We start from the raw sequence: 17,281 nt of genomic DNA on the forward strand, positions 1-17,281 counted from the left end.
CCTGACTTTTACCATCCATCTTTGTGCCTGGTCAGTTTTATACTACTCACGTGATTTGGACTTCCCCCTTTCCCTGGGGATGTAACAAAGCTCTGTCTCCCCAGCAGCTTAGGGTAGGAAACGACAAGTGAATGTGTTAGTATGCCTGGCGAGATAGGTCTCGAAACTGGCTGCTTGTCAAGAAGAGACAGAGAGATCAATCTGGATCTCTGTGGATGCCAGACGCTTCCTGTTCTTTCATAGCCCAGTAAACATAAATGACTGCTCCTAAATAAATTACATCGGTTTACTAACAATGAAAACTTCCTCTTTTTGTAAAGGTATCAGAGGTATTACCCTAAAGGTAATACCAAGTATGGTATGCGTTGTGGATGCTTCCCTCTGGGCACATCGTCAAGGGGGTCAGGACTGATGCTTTGGCCAGTGCAGGACGTAGCTCTGGCCCCACTGTAGAGTTCTGGCTCCTTGTACCACCAGTGCCCTGCAAATGAGGACTGCAGGAAATCAGTGTGTGTCACAGAGCCACATCCAAGCTGCGGGTCTTCAGGTCAGCATTTTCTGAACAAATAGTACAAGGGAGGGAAAGGTGTGAGTCTCGGGCAAAAGAAGGAAGAGAGACTTGGAAATGTAATTTTTGACAGCTGAGAGATTAGAGATGATGCAGAGGAAAAGTATCTCTTGCTAGTAGTAGTGAGACACAACATAAAGGGTGGGAGGGGCATACCAAGAGATGGTAAGCTGCAGGAGGACTGTGTTGTCCAGGAAACACATCTGCTAGTCATATCAACTCCTAAAAGGTGCCAGATCATACATGTGTTCAAATGAGGGTGGTTTAATGGGGCCCCTCTTATTTCCAATGAGTGTGCCCCTCTTGAGTAATCAGAGAAGGCTGGTGGGGAAGGATGCACCATGATGGCCACTGGTTAATGAAGTGAACCTCATTCCATGCCACAGCTTGATGGCATTCAGCTCTGTCTGAACTAGTAAGAGTGAAACTATTCATTTCATCAACGTCATCTAAGGTTTCATTTGCAGTAAATGGATGATACTGGCCCATCTCTACTCCAAGGAGATGGAACTTTTTGAATACTTTTCTTGTGATGACTAGTGGCTCTGTCTTAGAGCAGTAAATCAATGAATTCACTGTGCTTTGGAGCAGACCTCAGGGCAAGAAAAAAGAAATTTTGTGGATAAAGCCAGTTAGAAACAGGGAGTGTGGGTCAAGCCCATCATAGCATTGAAGACAAGGGATGAGGAAACCAGGGTGCTTTAAAAGAACTGGGTATATCTGAGAAGAGCTTGACCTGTTTGGGCAGTCTCTTTTGGATACTGTAACTTTCCTTGTGGGGCCAGGATCCTAGTCCAAGCCAAACTTTGGCATTGCTGTATCAGTCTGGAAGACTGTTCAGAGGAATTGCTTTGGTAGGACTTGACATTCTCATCCTCTGGGATGAGCAGAGCCCCTGGCCATGCAGCCCATTCCAAGGGACACATCGTCCCTGTTCATTGCTTAGCAGACCCTAAACTACACTTTGTTCTCTCTGTGCATGTACCTAATTTTTTTCACTAGCCTTTTCTGAGGAGTTTCTGAAAAAACGTGTCAACATTCCCCATAGATATTGTTCACTCACACAGGTCCATTGATAAATGAACTTTTTTGTTGCTTGGCTGCTTTCCATGCTGTATGTCCCAGGCCTAGCTCTGCAAAGGCTTCTTAGAACATGCTCAAACCCAGGACTGGTTTCAGACAAAATTGTCCAGGGTAATGAGTTTTTTTATTTTGTTTTTTTGGGCTTTTTTTCCCCTCCTCTTGAGCCCAGATTGATGCTGTAACTGAACGTGTCGTCACTGTGGGATTTGTTTTGGTTTTGTTTTGTGGGGTTATTTTGGTGATATTTAATCTCTGTGTGACAGCTGAGATCTTGGCTGACATCCTCTGCCCTGGATCAAACCAGAGGCTATTATCAGCCTGGTCTCGAAGATGGTTTGTGCCAGCTCCTTCTGAGTTTGGGCCAATGGGCTCTTGAATGAATGGGCTTAGAATAACCAGCCCTTGGAAAAAGTCTTCCTGGTGTTGATTAGCACAAAAGTAGGGCTGAGTGGAGTCCTCTAAAGCCAAGCTTGTTGAGATGGCACTTTGTAGAAACATGCAGGATCTTTCGAGGGCTTGGCCACATTGATACCTTCAGCAATGAGTTTCCTTATCCCTACCTAATCTGTTCAGACAAGGATAGTGTAGGGTTGGGTTGCTGGTTTGAAGCCAACCATAGATTCTTAGCCAGCTTCAGAGGCCTAAATGCATTAGATGATAAAGCTTCTTTGCTTGGGAAGCAGCTGTTTGCGACTTGTGCATTGTTTACTTACACTAGATCCCTGATTTTTTTTTTTCCCCCAGAGATTAGGTTATTGCCACCTCTGAAGTCTACATGGGAATTAGGTGCTTAGTAGACAAGAAAATCATGTATTGGTTGAAGGCACCTGGCTTTGGGATGCAAAACACTGTCTTCATAGCAAGCTTACAGAGTTATTGGTGTGTTTCTATTTGATTTCCTATAATGTAGAGCAGCTGTAAATTCCCTGATGGTGCACAAGGGTTCCTATCAACACCTGTTCTGGGGAGGGACATGACTCTCCTGAGGATCCACTGTTAGCATTTTATGCCAAAGTAAAAACACACAGAATGAATGAAGGGCAGTGAGTATTACTTGTAGTGCCTTACCCCATTGGAAGCTGCCACCAAAGGCTGGTTGTTGCACAGGAGAGGGAAATGCAGAATAAAGAGGTACTTCCTGCTCCAGTGAATTTACAGCCTAATCTTAACAGGAGAAGACACAGAACATGCTCTCCTGTCTGTCTGGAGTTAGTAGTTCCACCACCAAATTAGTTCCCACTCCTATATAACCTTCCTTTGTGAAGTTTCTCTCCTCAGTGCCCAGCTTTCTTTCCATTATCCCTTCAACAACTCACAGAGGCATGGCAAAGGGAGTGCCTCTGAAGTGCTTTGCCTGAGAGGCAAACCTGGTTCTCCTGGAGCAGATCACCATCAAGGGGCTGTTGAGCCTCCACAGGTCTGCCCAAGTATGCTGAAAGTGCAGCTCTCAATATGACGATATGTATAATTCAGTGGCATTGCAGCTGGGATTGGTTTTGCCCCAAGTGCAAAACACTTCTCTTCTGAAATGTATTGCTCTCAGATATTCCTTGTTGTTTAACTCAGAGTTCTAATTATTTTTGAAATGGCAAATTGTGATACATAATTTATTGGAAAGACTGAGAAAACCCTAGCAGAGATACAGAATACAGAGAAAAAAAAATGGGTCGCGTATGAGAGCTCACTATGGTTTTACAGTATAAACCTGTGAGTTTGAAATGCTGAAATTAGGGCCTGAATCACTTCAAAGATTCCTGCTAATAAGGAAATGATTATGCACAATAAAAAAAAAAATCTTAGCAGCATTGAGAAAACCCAAGTCACGTTAAGAGCTCAGTGTGTCTTTGCATTTTCTTTTCCTCTCCTATTTTTCTGCTTTATCATTTTGCATAATAAACATGTCTTGCATAATGATAAACAAGCATCTGGGGAAGTATGTATATTAGCTGTGTTTTTAATCTGCTTGCAATGCTGTAACTATTTTGCTACAACTCCTTTAGGGTAGCTGCACACCTATTTACATCATTCCAAGGTCAGGGGCTGGAATCAATAATGCTGCATTCTCTTCCCCCTAATATGCTTGGAGTGTACAACCTGCTCCTGCCAATGCCATTTCTTTAATTCTTGTTTGACCTCCAGTGGTACTTGTTGATTTGGTCAGAAGTACAGACAGGCCAGGCAGGTATCCTGGACATCTCCCTCTGCAAACCTTGCAAGCAAGCAGACTTGGTGGGGAGATTCCCTAGTTTACATGCCTCATTAGGGAGCCAGGTCAGTGGAGGGAGAGAAATGTCTCCAAAGGCAAAGCATAGCAGGAGGTCAATGTAATGTGCTTTTAATTTCTCTCCAGAGTATCTACTCTTCTTCACTGGCTGTTTAAAAGGGCTTGCTACATGAAGGCGTTAGCTGGGAGATACAAAACTCCTGTCCCCTCACTTATTCATAAATATGGGAACAAAATGGATGTTCAGGGAGGCAGCTGTGCTGAGAAGAGCCAGCCCCTAAGAGCAGATTCCTGCCTCTCATCGAGTGTTCCTAAAATACAGCTCCTGGCAGGCACCCTGGGAGGCCACCCTTGGAACATGGAAACTTGTAAATACAACTCTCAGTAGTTAAGTGGTCCCTTCTCCCTTGGTGATGTGCTGCTGCCCATGTTGCTCTGCAATGGTCTTACTTTCCTTCTAAGCAGAGCAGGCTTCCCTGTCCAGTGTGAGACTGGTGCAAGTCAGGCAGGTCTAGTGCTGGTGCACACGGGCTTGGACTATTGAGGATGTTTTAAGAGCTAGAAATGGATACAGCCTCCCTTGGCAGGACTGCCTGGACTGCTTGTCAGATGAGGAGAGTGACATAGTGCAATTCTGTGGCTCTCTGGGGGCAGGTTTCCCATCTGGCATCCTGTTGAGGTACCTGTATTCCCTGAACTTTCCTGGCATAACACTGTGATGGGGCTCCCACAGGGAAGGGTCCTGCTCTGCACCTTGTACCCACATCTGGAATGAGTTAGATCATACTTATCTTTCACCTATTCAAGCATCTCTTGATGCTTTGAAGACAAAATCAGTATCAGCAGGAACTAATCCTGTTTTCTTAGCTATCTGTTCCTTGTCTTACATGATAGCAATACAAATATTAAAGGATAAGTAAGCTTCAATAAAAGAAGATAGTTCTCTTAGCCTTGGTTGCTTAGGGTATTTAGGAATGTGCTGTATTTCACCTAACACCAACTAGACCAACAGGGATGGGCTATTCCTCCTTGTGAGCAGTGGTCTGTCAGTGTTGGGATGCATTATGATCTTTTGTTGGAATTTCATTTTGGAAGAAAATTGGGGGAAAATGCTCCGGTGGTGCTGACTCATCTCATTTTGATACTTCCCCAAAAAATATTACAGATTCCCATTTTGAAAGAACTTCAGAGTGGTTTATATTGCTTTATAATTCCTAATAAAATCAGAACAAAATGTTTAGATTTTGGTGGAGCGTTTTGATCCCACATGATTTCCTTGAAGTGTGGAGGGAGGATAAAACACTGGCTGGGATGGGTTGCTCTAAATTGAAGGCAAGAATAGAAATCAGAGAAATGAATCAGTGGAGGCTGCCATCTTCTGCACAGTATTCCTTTTGCTGATTTCCTTGAGGCCAGATATAAGGCCTAACCCTAGATGAGCAGGTAGGCAAAGCCTTTGGAGCAGGTGCTAAGCACCAGTAGCATTGTATAGACCTTGCCAGTTTTTCCTCCTATGCATTGTGTGTGATCAATCAACCACTGTAGGGGAAACAATGAGGTCAAAGCAGAACAGTCAATGGCAATACAGTATTTGAGTTGGATTTTGGAAAGGAACTCTAGGAAATGTCTAGACTGAGAATAGGACAGTGTGCAGTGAAGCCCCTTGTTTAGCAGAAATGATGTGCAATTGGAGCACTCTTTCCAGCAGGCAAGAACCAAAAGCTGACTGGCACAATGTCCTTCTGCAGAGGCATTTACAGCAGAAGTCCCCTGTGTTGCTTTCCTTTTGCATCCTGCTAGCTGGGGGATGTAGGAGCGCCTGGTAACAGCTCCTCTCTCTCCTCTGGCTGGCTAATATTTTGCTTTTCCTCAGTCTCCATGCTGCTTTGCTTGGTTTTAGCACCATTTGTCCAGTGTCTATTTTGACAATAAATAGTACTATTGTCTGTTTTCCACAAGTGAAATCTAGACAAAACTTCAGGACATCCAGGATGACAGTGAGACTATTATTAACATTTTATTTTATAGTGGAGGGAGGACAAAAAAGTTTTGAGTGAGGATATGTTTGGCTGAGGTCAGGTGTGTGTTAATGAAGTGATTCGAATCTCCTTTCTGATAATACCAAACTCAAATATAGAATGGATAAAACTGGGAAATTATGTGCTGTTGCCGAACAGTGAACTAACAGCTCTGGAGGCGAAATCAAGAGAGAGGCTAAAAAATCCAACTAAAAACCTTACTGACTGTGTGCATGTAATTATAATTGGGAGCCAAGCGATAGAAGAATTTAAAAATGGGGAATATTGAACTGTAATGCAGTTTTCCAGGGTAAAGATAGACTCAAATTATCTGGGCTATTTCAAGCCAAACTGGCTGAAGCAGTGGGGAATGTAGTCTGTAGCAGAAAGACCTGGATGGGAGCCTGAACCATCCCTTCTTTGCTATGAAAGGATAATGTCCTGCCTAAGCATTTGTAAAACAAAAATAATTTTCTTGAGGTGTCTGAATTACAGGAATTCATTTAGGTCCCATAGATTTATATTACCATGGATCCCAAGATATAGGATTAACTTCTGGTACCTATAGTTACATGGCACAGTGCCTCATAGGAACATCCTGAAATTGGTGGAGTAGATGTGCACAGCAGAAGTTATGAACCTTATGTGCTTATACAAGATCTAGTTCAGTGAAATGCTGAAATTGCATCTTGATGCTTTTCTGAAATCATGCTCCCTGGTTACCTCTGTCGCAGGGACGTGGGCCACGGGGATTACCAGCCACTTCCAGTTGCCTCTTCTGGCATCTTTCCGAATGAGACACTCCATACTGCAAGGAAAACTCCAAATCTACCCATCTTCCCTTGCCATGAATCCACCCTTGAAACTGAACATGGGCTGGAAGGGATCTGTCTGTACTCCTGGCAGCCCGTCACTGCTGTGATGTGTTGTGTGCTGACAGCGTGCTCAGCTCTGCAGAGCGCGTGGGATGGCTGGCGTGCCTGTGCCAGGGAGCCTGCAATCTGTGCGCGAGCGGGGAGGAGCGGAGGGCACCTTGCCAGCAGCATTGCCCAGAGGCATCCTGGCAGCAGAGCAGGCAGGCAGGACGTGGCTTTGGACACACTCCAGGGCCTCCTGAACCATGCCTACCCCTTGCATCTGGCCTCGTGGTATCTGAGGTGCACCAAAGCGACCCTGCAAGGGCTGTCTCCTGTGCATGCTGGCCCTGTGACAGGGGTTGGAGGGCAGTGGGGAAGCAACCTGCACCAGAGGCAGAGCCTGTTCTGCTCACCCACTGCAGCTGCTGGCACAGGGACTGACTTTTTAAAAAAAAATATGCTTGGCCCTCCTGGAAGGCTGAAAACGTCAGCCTCAAGGGGAAATGACAACCAGGTTGTTTGTTACAGCGGTATTTAATTATATTAGTCAACTTGTAAATTTTGAATGAATGAATGAATATTTGCTGTAAGACTTTTTTTTTTTTTCTTCCCCCCTCCCCACCCCTCTCTGGAATAGTACAGGAGGCTCTAGGATGGGGCCCATAGAGTTTTGAGGTGATGCCACCCAACACCATGGGAACAGACACATTCTTCAGGGGTCCTTGGTTCTTTAGGGTAGAACTACGACACAAGAGAGTTGTTACAATAGAAGCCTTAACGTGGACCCTCTGCAGAGCACATTGGTTTACCCTCAGCAGCACGGTTGGTTTAGCCAGCGCCCCAGATGCCCTGCAGAGCGGGTTGTTTTACACATTAACCATAACCTGAGCTCAAACACACACAAAGCTGGTTTGGTGCTCGGGGCTCATGGTGGGCAGTGGAGGGTCTCTGGCTCGGGGCCTCATGGCAGCCGCCCCCACCCAATCCTTGTACCACCCTGGAAGTTGTGACAGTGCAGGGTAACGAGCAGGGCACTGTGTGTACTTACACATCCCTGTTCATACCATCAGCAATTCTGATCAGTCTCTGTGCTCGGGACCCCTTCAGAGAAGTGTGTAGTGACCCACCATGATGGCCACCAGCCCCACACGATGGTGCAGTGCAGGTGGGAGTAGAAGGTGCAATCATGGATGCAGAATTATGAGAAAATGGGATATTTTGAGAATTCCAGTGGTAAAGTCATGACCTCTTCTGCTTCATGAATAGGTGAGGAAATCCTTGTTTTGCTGGAGGCTGAGCCCAGACAGGATTGTTCAAAACAGAGTTTGGATTTGAGGCCTGGCCCTTCTTTTCCAAACTTGAATGAAACACTGCTGCACCAATAGTCGTCCTTAGACTGCTCGCAGGACTAGAGAACCAAGTAAACATAGTTAGACTGATACCCATTAGTCCCTTTATGGTGTATCATCACCTTTCTGCTTGCAATTAGGTTACATGCTTAATCTTATGTGACTAATTTCACTTGCCTGCAGCAGTTTTGCTGTTCTTTTAGTTACACCTTCCAACATGGAAGGAAGGAGCCATGGGGGGAGGCGTTTTTAAGATTATTTTATTTCTCACTCTTTGGCTCTTATCCTGTTAGTAATAAATTTAAGTACCATCCCCACTTTGAGTCTGTTTTGCCCATGAAGGTAATCAGTAACTGACCTCTCCCAGGTGTTAACTCAACTCATGAATCCTTAGCTGTTTTTTTTTCTCTCCTCTGTCCAGTTGCAGAGGGAGAGTGAGAGGGTGGCTTTAGTAGGTACCTGGCATCTGGCCAGGGTCAGCCCCACTACACCACTTTTTATTACTCTCACATCAGTGTGTTTTAGACAACATACCCAGAACAAAAGTTTCATCTTGGTGGGCAGATGCTACGTAGTCTTTTGCCCGTGGCCTCCCCAACAGCTTTTGCTTGATTAAAAAGGGAATTTTCTTCCCTGCTGATGAACTACAGATTGCATCCTTTGTTGTGTGGAGGTGGCTGCTCTTCTGTGGAAAAGCCTGACAAGCCTGAAACGTTGAAATGACGTTAAATTAATTGCCCCTCTGTGAAATCAATAAATCCTTTGCATACACACATAAGTCACGGGTTAATTTCGTGGTTTGACATCTCAGCCATTGAGAAAGCAGTTAAGAGACTTATGGGGGTGTCCTGCCACCTCCGAGATACCAGTGGTATCCAAGGTGCAGAGGAGCTGTGCTTTGGGAGCGATGGTAGCCTTTCTATAAGTTAGCTGATTGCAGAAAGTTGAAAGTATTTTAATATTCACAATGTGCTCTCTAGTCCCCCAAATACATACCTGGGCTCCAGCCCCATACTAAAAGCTTTCTGAAATGTGAACAGCGTCTTGACATAAATAAGACATGGCACGATGATGGTGAGTTTTTCTGTCTCCTCACCACTTTCCTCCTGAGAAGACCAAAGGGTTGCCTTCTCTTTTTAAGAGGCTTCCTTGGTCAGCTCCTCTGAAGGCTGCGCATCAAATGCATTATTGATAACAGCACTTGGAAGTTGCGTGCACACCTTACAGACTCCCAGATGCTGTCTGGAGCACTGCAGAGGAATTACTGCAGCTGGACAAAGACTGTCTGTTTCTCTCTAAAGCCTCTGAGATAGAAATCAGTATGAATCTCTTGCACAGGCTTTTCTCTTCCACCGGTAAATCATTGTAAGCATGAAATAGAGGAGAAGAAAGTAGAACCTCAGGGATTTTGAACAAGTCCGTTAAGTGAGGAAGCACTGGGAAAGATAATGTCCAACTTTCTAGGCACGTGCAAAGTGAGATGAGAAGCAAGGTTTAGCCTAATCTGGACATTCCCTCAAGCACAGTGGCCATACTGGGCTATTGCTTCCCCCAGCCGGAATCTCTCTGAAGCAAGCAGGGGTCAAGAAGGGCAGCTCTTGGTATTCCAACCCATGCGCTCATGCCAGACATGCCTTTTAAAGTGACTTCTTTCCTGCTCCTGGGTGGGTTGAGGAGTCCCCACATTGTCCCATATTGCTCTTAAGTTGATTCATGTTCACTGCAAAGAGGTTCCCCCCTTCCTCCTAAGGCTGGATAACTGCTCTTGGTGGAGCTGGGGCAGCTCATGGGCTTTCATGTATTGGATGGTACTTGGTGCCAAGGAGAATCATCACCCTCTGCAGTTAATGGATGTCATGTGTTTCCTGCAGCCCCCTCTCTTCTGTACTGTGCCTTTTCCCATTCCAGTAAGGTGGCTGCACAGAAGCCTCTCACTGCTGCTCCGGACATTTTGCCTGGACAATTCACTTTCCTCTTTGATTTTTGTGACATGTTTCAGGAGCTGTAGCTAGACAGCACTGGCCATGCTGTCTTTAGAGATACTCTGTGTTTTTTTACTTCCTCCTTCTCCATCTACATAGAGGCTTATCAGGATCTTGTCCATAGGGGATGTCTGTGGATGTCCTGTAGACACCTGGTGTGATAGGAAGGAACCTAAAAATGCCACTGCCATCTAGTGCTTCTCAACTTGTAGACCTGTCTGTGAACTGACATGCCCTTTTTCTGCCTTAGGCTGGAAAAAATTTGGAGACCTTGTGTAAGTACATCCCTTCCTCCTCCTTTTCTCAGTCCTCAAGTGCAATGCAGAGCTCTGCCCTAACAAGCAGGGGAGGCATTGGACCCAAAGGCAGACATAGTGTCTCCAGATGGAGAAAGTGGAGGATCACTGTGGGAGGCACATCTATGAGCTTTTGTTTGGGGGGGGGGAAATAAAGCATCTCTAAGAGCAGACTATAGTTTGGTCAACCCATTAGGATCCTCACAGTCCTGTTGCACTTGAGATTGCTTCTGGCTTAAACCCTAACACCTAGTTGATGATTTATGTTTACTGCCTGTAGCAGAGTTTCCCCATAGATGCTGGAGAATCCCACCATACACTGTGTTGAGCAGGAAGGGAACAGAGCAAAGGGAAGGACTGTAGAAGTAATTGTGGGGAAATCAGAAGCAGGGTAGTATGGTGATAACTCCCAGTGTTGGACTGGGAGAAGGAGTGAGAGCTTGTGCTGAACACAGCTTTGAATGGGAGGCCAGGTCAAGGAGGTGCTGTGTCACTTTAATATCTGATGGGAGCACCACACAAATACTGTCAGCATAATGCAGGACCCAACATGTGGCTGTTATGTGTCTGGTAGATAGAGAGCCATTAAAATGCAGTTCTTTTGCCTAAAGCGAGGTTGGCCTTGAGGGATGTTTGAGTCTGAGGGCGTCTGGCTCATTTGGATCATTGGCAGTGTGAGGAACTAACTTAACTGGGGCTGCAGAGGCCAGTGGGGTGGGCTCAGAAAAGATTCTGTAATCGCTTACCTGTGAGTTCCTCCTGGGCTCTCCCACACTCTCAGATTATCTTCCACTCATGCTGGGAAACTTCATCACATAGATAAGGAAACTGAGCATAGAGGAGTGATGTGACCTGCCCAAGGTCATTTGTGGAGACTGGATTAGGCCTTCTGTTCTTCCCAATACTAATACTTTGCCCTAATCGCAAGCTTTCTTTTGTATCACTGTGATTATTCAGGGAACTGGTGCATCAGCAGCAGCAGAACTTGTTTGTGTTATATCTTGTGTCTGAGCAAATCAGTTTACTTTCAAAGCTGTGCACTATGTAGGCTGGGCTTGCTTTTCCCTCTCTGCCTTCCCATTGCACTTCTTTTCTGGCTCCTCAGCATTTATGTCCCTAGCAATCATCAGTGAGGATAATGGGAGCAGGTAAAAGAACCCCAGGAGAGTCGTACTTTGCCAGCCATCTTCCCCTGCACATCTTAATACCATATGTCAAGTACAGTTGCTCAGGGCTCCATAGATATCTCTTTTTCAGCCACCCAAGGAGCTGGGGCTGTTTATGGTGTTGACTTCACAAGATGGCAGGTGGAGAATTGGAAACAGCTCCTGAGAAGCTCAGGATTGCAGCAGTGCTCTGAAAAGAAACACTTGTAATGTGCTGATGCCCCCAGGAGCTTAACAGCCCAGTCTTGCAAGAAAACCATTTGCAGTAACAAAATTCAGGCATGGATTTTCCAACAGTTTAAAGCCTTGCTTTCAGAGGTATTGAGCACCCAGTACATCCCGTTGCTCTCACTGAGATGAACGTAAGGGTGGCCCTTGTGGGTCTGTTTAACTCAGTGTCCACCTGCAGTAAATGCCACTCATAGTGACAGCTGGGGCAAACCAGTAACAGAGACTGTAGCTTAGTGAGCTATCTGACCACTGAGAAAACATCTCCTTGGACTGTGCAGAAATACTTGCTTTCTCAGAGCTAGGTTGGGTACCAGAAACCATCCGTCTGGATTACTGGGGAGTCTGTCCAGCATTCCCGGTGCCTCAGTAGTGCTTTAGAGTCCTGGTATGGTGCCATGTACTGTGTCTTCCTTTCTCCAGGGTATCTCTTGCCATCCAGGCATGACCAGGGAGTTAATGAGAACTGTGGGACAAAATCTGCGCTGATGGTTTCGCTTGGAGGTGGACTGGGTGGGACTCAACAGAAAATGTTCCGTGGGTTTTTTTTAGTGATGGAAGCATGGCTGTAAAGCATCAATTATCAAGGGAATCAATGGTGGAAGGACCAGTACAATTTCTGTGGTATTGCAGGATATATTCATCGTTTCTGCTGTCACTGCCATTAGGTTATATCTGCAACAAACCAACTGATGTTCATGCAATTGGAAAACTAAGATGAGTGTATTTACCCCAGCATACCTGAGTCGGGTCTGCTCAGTCTTTTGGGTAATGTCCAGTGAATGGGTGCATGCTTATGCCACTACATGTGTAGAAAAATCAATTTCTTTCTGAGGCATTGGAATATGAATTTTTAGTGAATGTTCTTTGTTAATAGTGTTTTATGATTTTGGTGAATAAATGGTAAACTATTAGAAATACTGCCTGTTCTGGAAACTGGAAATCATCATGTCTTTCTGTGATGTAATAGCAAGACTGGCCTGTCTACTAGAAAGCTCGAAATGATTTCCAGAAAGGAGAGATGTAGAAAAGGGAAATATGCCTCCTGACCACACTTGTCTTTGATTTATAACTCTTCAGTGGCAAAGCAGGCAAAGCAGCCAGACTCCCATAGCCTCAGTTTCTTGCATGACACTGGGTAATTTCAAGTTGTTTTTAAAATTTTTCTGCACCCCCATGGAAGTGTTTGCCACCGGATTCCAAGTGTGAATATCTCAACCTTTTTACTCTGCAAGAACCTCTATTTTTATAAGGAGCTCTGAGAGACTATTTAATAAAGATTTACTAAAGTATTTTAATTACAGTTTCTTGCATCTCCAGGAGTTTCTTCCAAAGAGGTTCTTTGTGAAAGTTTATTATTCAAATTTGGAGGGATGGAAGAAAATCAATTTCCTCCTTCAAAACTACGTTTTTTCACCTACTCTATTTGCTTATCACTCTCTGCCTTGCCAGGATTATTCTAATCAGATTTCACATATTAAAAAATAATAACACAAAAATCATTCTCCTCTTTCAAGTCTTTGTGAGGCTTAAGTAAATTAAGACATTGGTCAGATTCTGCTCACTGTCGAAGCTGTGAATACAATGGAGGGTACCTGTTGTGGCTGGGAAAAGGATTGTTCTGGTGTGTGTCTTCTGTCTTCAGAGAGAGGCCAGAAGGAAGGATTGAAACCAGTCTCATCCCTGGAGGTTATTTGGTTAAGCCTATGTTTTGGGGTAGCAGCTGGGATGTGGACCTGCAAGGCAGTGTCCACAGTCCAAACCAGTAGGGACAAATGGCAGAGAAGAGATGCTTGCATGGCTGAAGGTTGTGCTGCAGGAAGCTGCTCTAGCAACCAGACCTGCCTGGCTGGTGCTTCACCACCACCTCCTTCACTGAGCTGTTTCAAAGGGGAACCAAGTGTCCGAATTGCTCGAGTGGTTTTGCAAATCTGTCCTCAGCCTAATGCACCAAAATAACAGCCTGTAGCAAGGCCAGCACAGCTTCTCTGCATACAGTTTGTTTCTGGTTTGGCAGCTGTTTGGGAACCTTATTTGCTGTACATGTCAAAAATGATAGCACTCCTATGGGTGCTGTGACCTTGAGCATCCTTTCATTCTTCCTCAGTAAGCTCATTATGAGCTCCTAAATTGTCATCAGGGATTTGCCATGAGCTAAAATGAAAGTGTCATTCTGTAAATACTGCCACAATGAAGTACATTCACCTCTCAGCATGAGTTCTGGGCTTGTGGGCATGGTGTAGAAAGGCCACTCTGATACTGATTCTGGCTCCTTGTATGACAATCTGCATGCTGTTATTGTTTGACAAGGAATAACTACATACTCCGTAGATCCATAGGAATCTTTTTCATAGTGGCTAAAAGGTATGGATGTGTGTTCATACTTGTCTAGGAAGAAGATGATACACAGACTCCCGACAGCAGTAGTTATTTTGGAAGTCCCAGACACAAGAAGCTTGAGTTTAGTAATAAAAGAGATCTGCAGTCAACATGTTAAAAACATGTCCCTCTTTGCAGACAGAAGGGAGTTTTGTATTTAGGGTGCTAGCAGGGCAGTTCGCAGGGTTTGGCTTCCTGCTCTCCCACAGATGTTTGGTTGTCTAAATGTAGACATTCTGCAATGTGCCAGCATACCCTGCCTTGCCTCCAGAACACCATGGATCTCCCTTAGGTCCTGTGCCCTACCCGCAACCTCGTCCAGGTGTTGCATGCCCCAGGACATCTTAGATGGCACTGGAAACCTATGTTCAGGTAATTAGATCAAACCTTTAATTTCTCTGCCTCAGCTGCTCCTCTATATGGTGGAGATAAGATTCCTTTCCTACTCCCACAGAGACTGTGTGGAGATAAGCGCACTGGTGATTGACAGGCACTCGGATGCTGTGTTAAGGGCACTGTGTAAGAACTTGGATAGATAAGAGAGTGACTACATGACAGCATGAGGGGTTTTTGCATTGTTTTTTACCTCAAAAGATTTTCTCCTTCACATGTCCTTTTTCTATCAGGCTGTTAGTGCTGTGAAGGAAAGGTGAGATCACCTGAGCCTTTCATACCTGGAGCCTTCCTGGGTTGACATTACTGCAGATCTAGCTCAGATCACTCTGAGTCCAGCCATTATGCCCCTGTTTGGCATATTTGCCCTGTGTTACTCAACCAAAGAAGTGTGCTTATGCCTCAGCAGCATTTGGAGGCAGCTTCTATTTGGGATAGCTCTATTATTCATTAAAAAAAAAAGGGAGAAGGAGGCTCTTGGCTTCCAGGTCTGTCAAGTTGGAATGATACAGAAAAGTAGGGAAATCACTGTTTGACTTCAAAATGGAATAAACTGATCTGACACCACCTAAGAAAATAAGCCCAGAACCTAGCTATCTTATTTTTCAGCTTAATCACTGTTCTGGCACCTAGTTACTTCATTACCAGTGATGCTGTAAATACTTGCAGCTCCCTATGGTTTCGGTGGGATTTCAAAGTAATCACCATCCCTGCAGTTCTTTCCCCTTTTATTTACAGACTTCAAAAGCTCAGTTTTGTGCTCATCATTTAGGACTCTCTTTCCTGACATCCGTTTGGAGACTGTCTGAAAAAAATTTTCTATAGCCAGGAGATCTTTTCAAAGTTTCCTCCAAGGGAACCGAGTACTGGATATCTCTGGGACATGAGAGACCAAACCAGCATAGGTGCTTTAGACAGTCAAGCTATAGACCCTGTTGAAATCTAGGGCACGATATGAGATCATCTCCTTCCTTGGGTCTTCCCTGAAAAAAATCAAACCATTATTCTCTACAGCAGAGGACTTCCACGTGCAGTGGCAGTGGTGGGTGCATTGAGGGCAGGAAAAGGAAGCTGTGAAGACCTCTATGCTCTGCAACAAAAGCTTTAGCCACACAGCTCTCAGAGAACCACCTACATTTTTCCAAAGACCCCGTGAGAGATTCTGCAGCATGCACTTTTTAGGTCATTATGTCCTTTTATTTATCTTCACTTTCACAGTGTCCCCTTTCTTTGTGTGTGTAGTCATCATTCATATGTTCAAATACTTGGGTATGATCTGCTCTCAATAGTGTCATTTGAAATTGTAAAATTCTTTATGATTAACGATTTCACAGATTCTGTGAACATTGATCTAATTATCAACACTGTACTTTCCCTCCTGCAACTCTTGAATCTTGACTCATTGAAACCTTCATAGAGTGAGCAGAAGGTAACAGAGGTATTCTGAGTGTATTTGTAATTTGGTGTTTTTGCAAAGATTCTCTGTTCACTTTTATTCTTTGGGGTTTTTTACTGAAAACACACTGAAGAGAAGGCTGCAGTGGCCATTGCTGTATTTCCTCCCATACACTGCTAGCACTGGGAGCCAGCCATTCATATGGCCATTCTAGTTTGAGCTGGTTATCTCTGTGGCTGGTTCAGTAACTAAGTCATAAGGGACACAAACATATCATTAATTCACTAAGAAATCTGTTGTATCTGCAGTTACTCCTCTGGTCAAGTACTTGGCTGAACTGAGGAACTATTTTTCTTCAGAAGGTCCCGGGGGACTAACTTTTGATCTAGACCTCAGGGCACCTCTTGTGCTCTGCAAAACTTGGCAGCATCCATCTGGTGAAAATATCCCTCCCTGCATCTTTCTAACTCATCTCTCTGTAGGAGCCATCTGTCTGTCTAATCTTCCCAGGGCTAACGGATGACTGTGCTTAAGGGTTTGACCATCCAAATAGAGTCCTCGAATGATGGAGCCAATGATGCAATGATTGCTAGTGCATGGTGAGCTCTGTGCAGTCTGGCTACAGCTGCTTCCTTGCTTTCTTTCACCACTCAAATCTGCAGTGTAATTTTTAAAACTGACATTCCAGTTGCCCCTAATCTTGTGATTCTAATGCAAATATTGACCACTTTTCCTTTGAAGAATGTGTGGAGGAAGAAAGGTGGAATACCTCAGAGGAACTATATTGTCATCTATACAAGGCTAAATCCACATTCAGTAGGACAAAGATGAATTTCCATACTCAGAATGGGTAATGGCATAGGAATTACACCGTATGCTAGGTAGGTAAATTATAATGCTCTGAGTCTGTCATAACAAAAGTGTTGAGAGGACAAACCAGATTTATATATTTTAAAAAGTGGGCTTACATATCGTTCTTGTTCATTTGGATAAATCAGCTAATGTATTAGCTTAATACATGGCAGAGACAATAGTCTTGACTCCTCAAACATATATATTCAAAGAAAAATAAAGATTTAGAAGCAATTCTTTCAGTAAATAGGAGGATTATCCACAAATCCAATAAAAATCTGCAGTTTTTATTTCCCCTGTTACAGTCTTTTCTGGCTTGAAAGTATCTGAAATGATGTTATTTCCTGATTAGATGCCTTTTTCAAATTCCCTACCAGCCATTTTCCTATTTTATTTTTTTTAGTCTTTTCTGTTTTCTCAGTAATAAAAGCCATTGAATAGTTCTTTAGTGTGCGACTGTGAAGTCAGCAGAAAATAACTGTCCAGACTG

At 44.3% G+C, this 17,281-nt stretch overlaps 1 protein-coding gene across 8 annotated transcripts in view; it reads left to right on the forward strand.

The window, feature by feature from the left end:
* FGF12 (fibroblast growth factor 12) overlaps positions 1-17,281 on the forward strand; it is a 224,000-nt gene that overhangs the window by 153,748 nt on the left and 52,971 nt on the right. The window lies entirely within an intron of this gene.

Source organism: Neopelma chrysocephalum, unplaced genomic scaffold (genome assembly GCF_003984885.1).
Source record: "Neopelma chrysocephalum unplaced genomic scaffold, ASM398488v2 Primary Assembly neopelma1_69, whole genome shotgun sequence".
NCBI classification, from domain to species: Eukaryota; Metazoa; Chordata; class Aves; order Passeriformes; family Pipridae; genus Neopelma; species Neopelma chrysocephalum.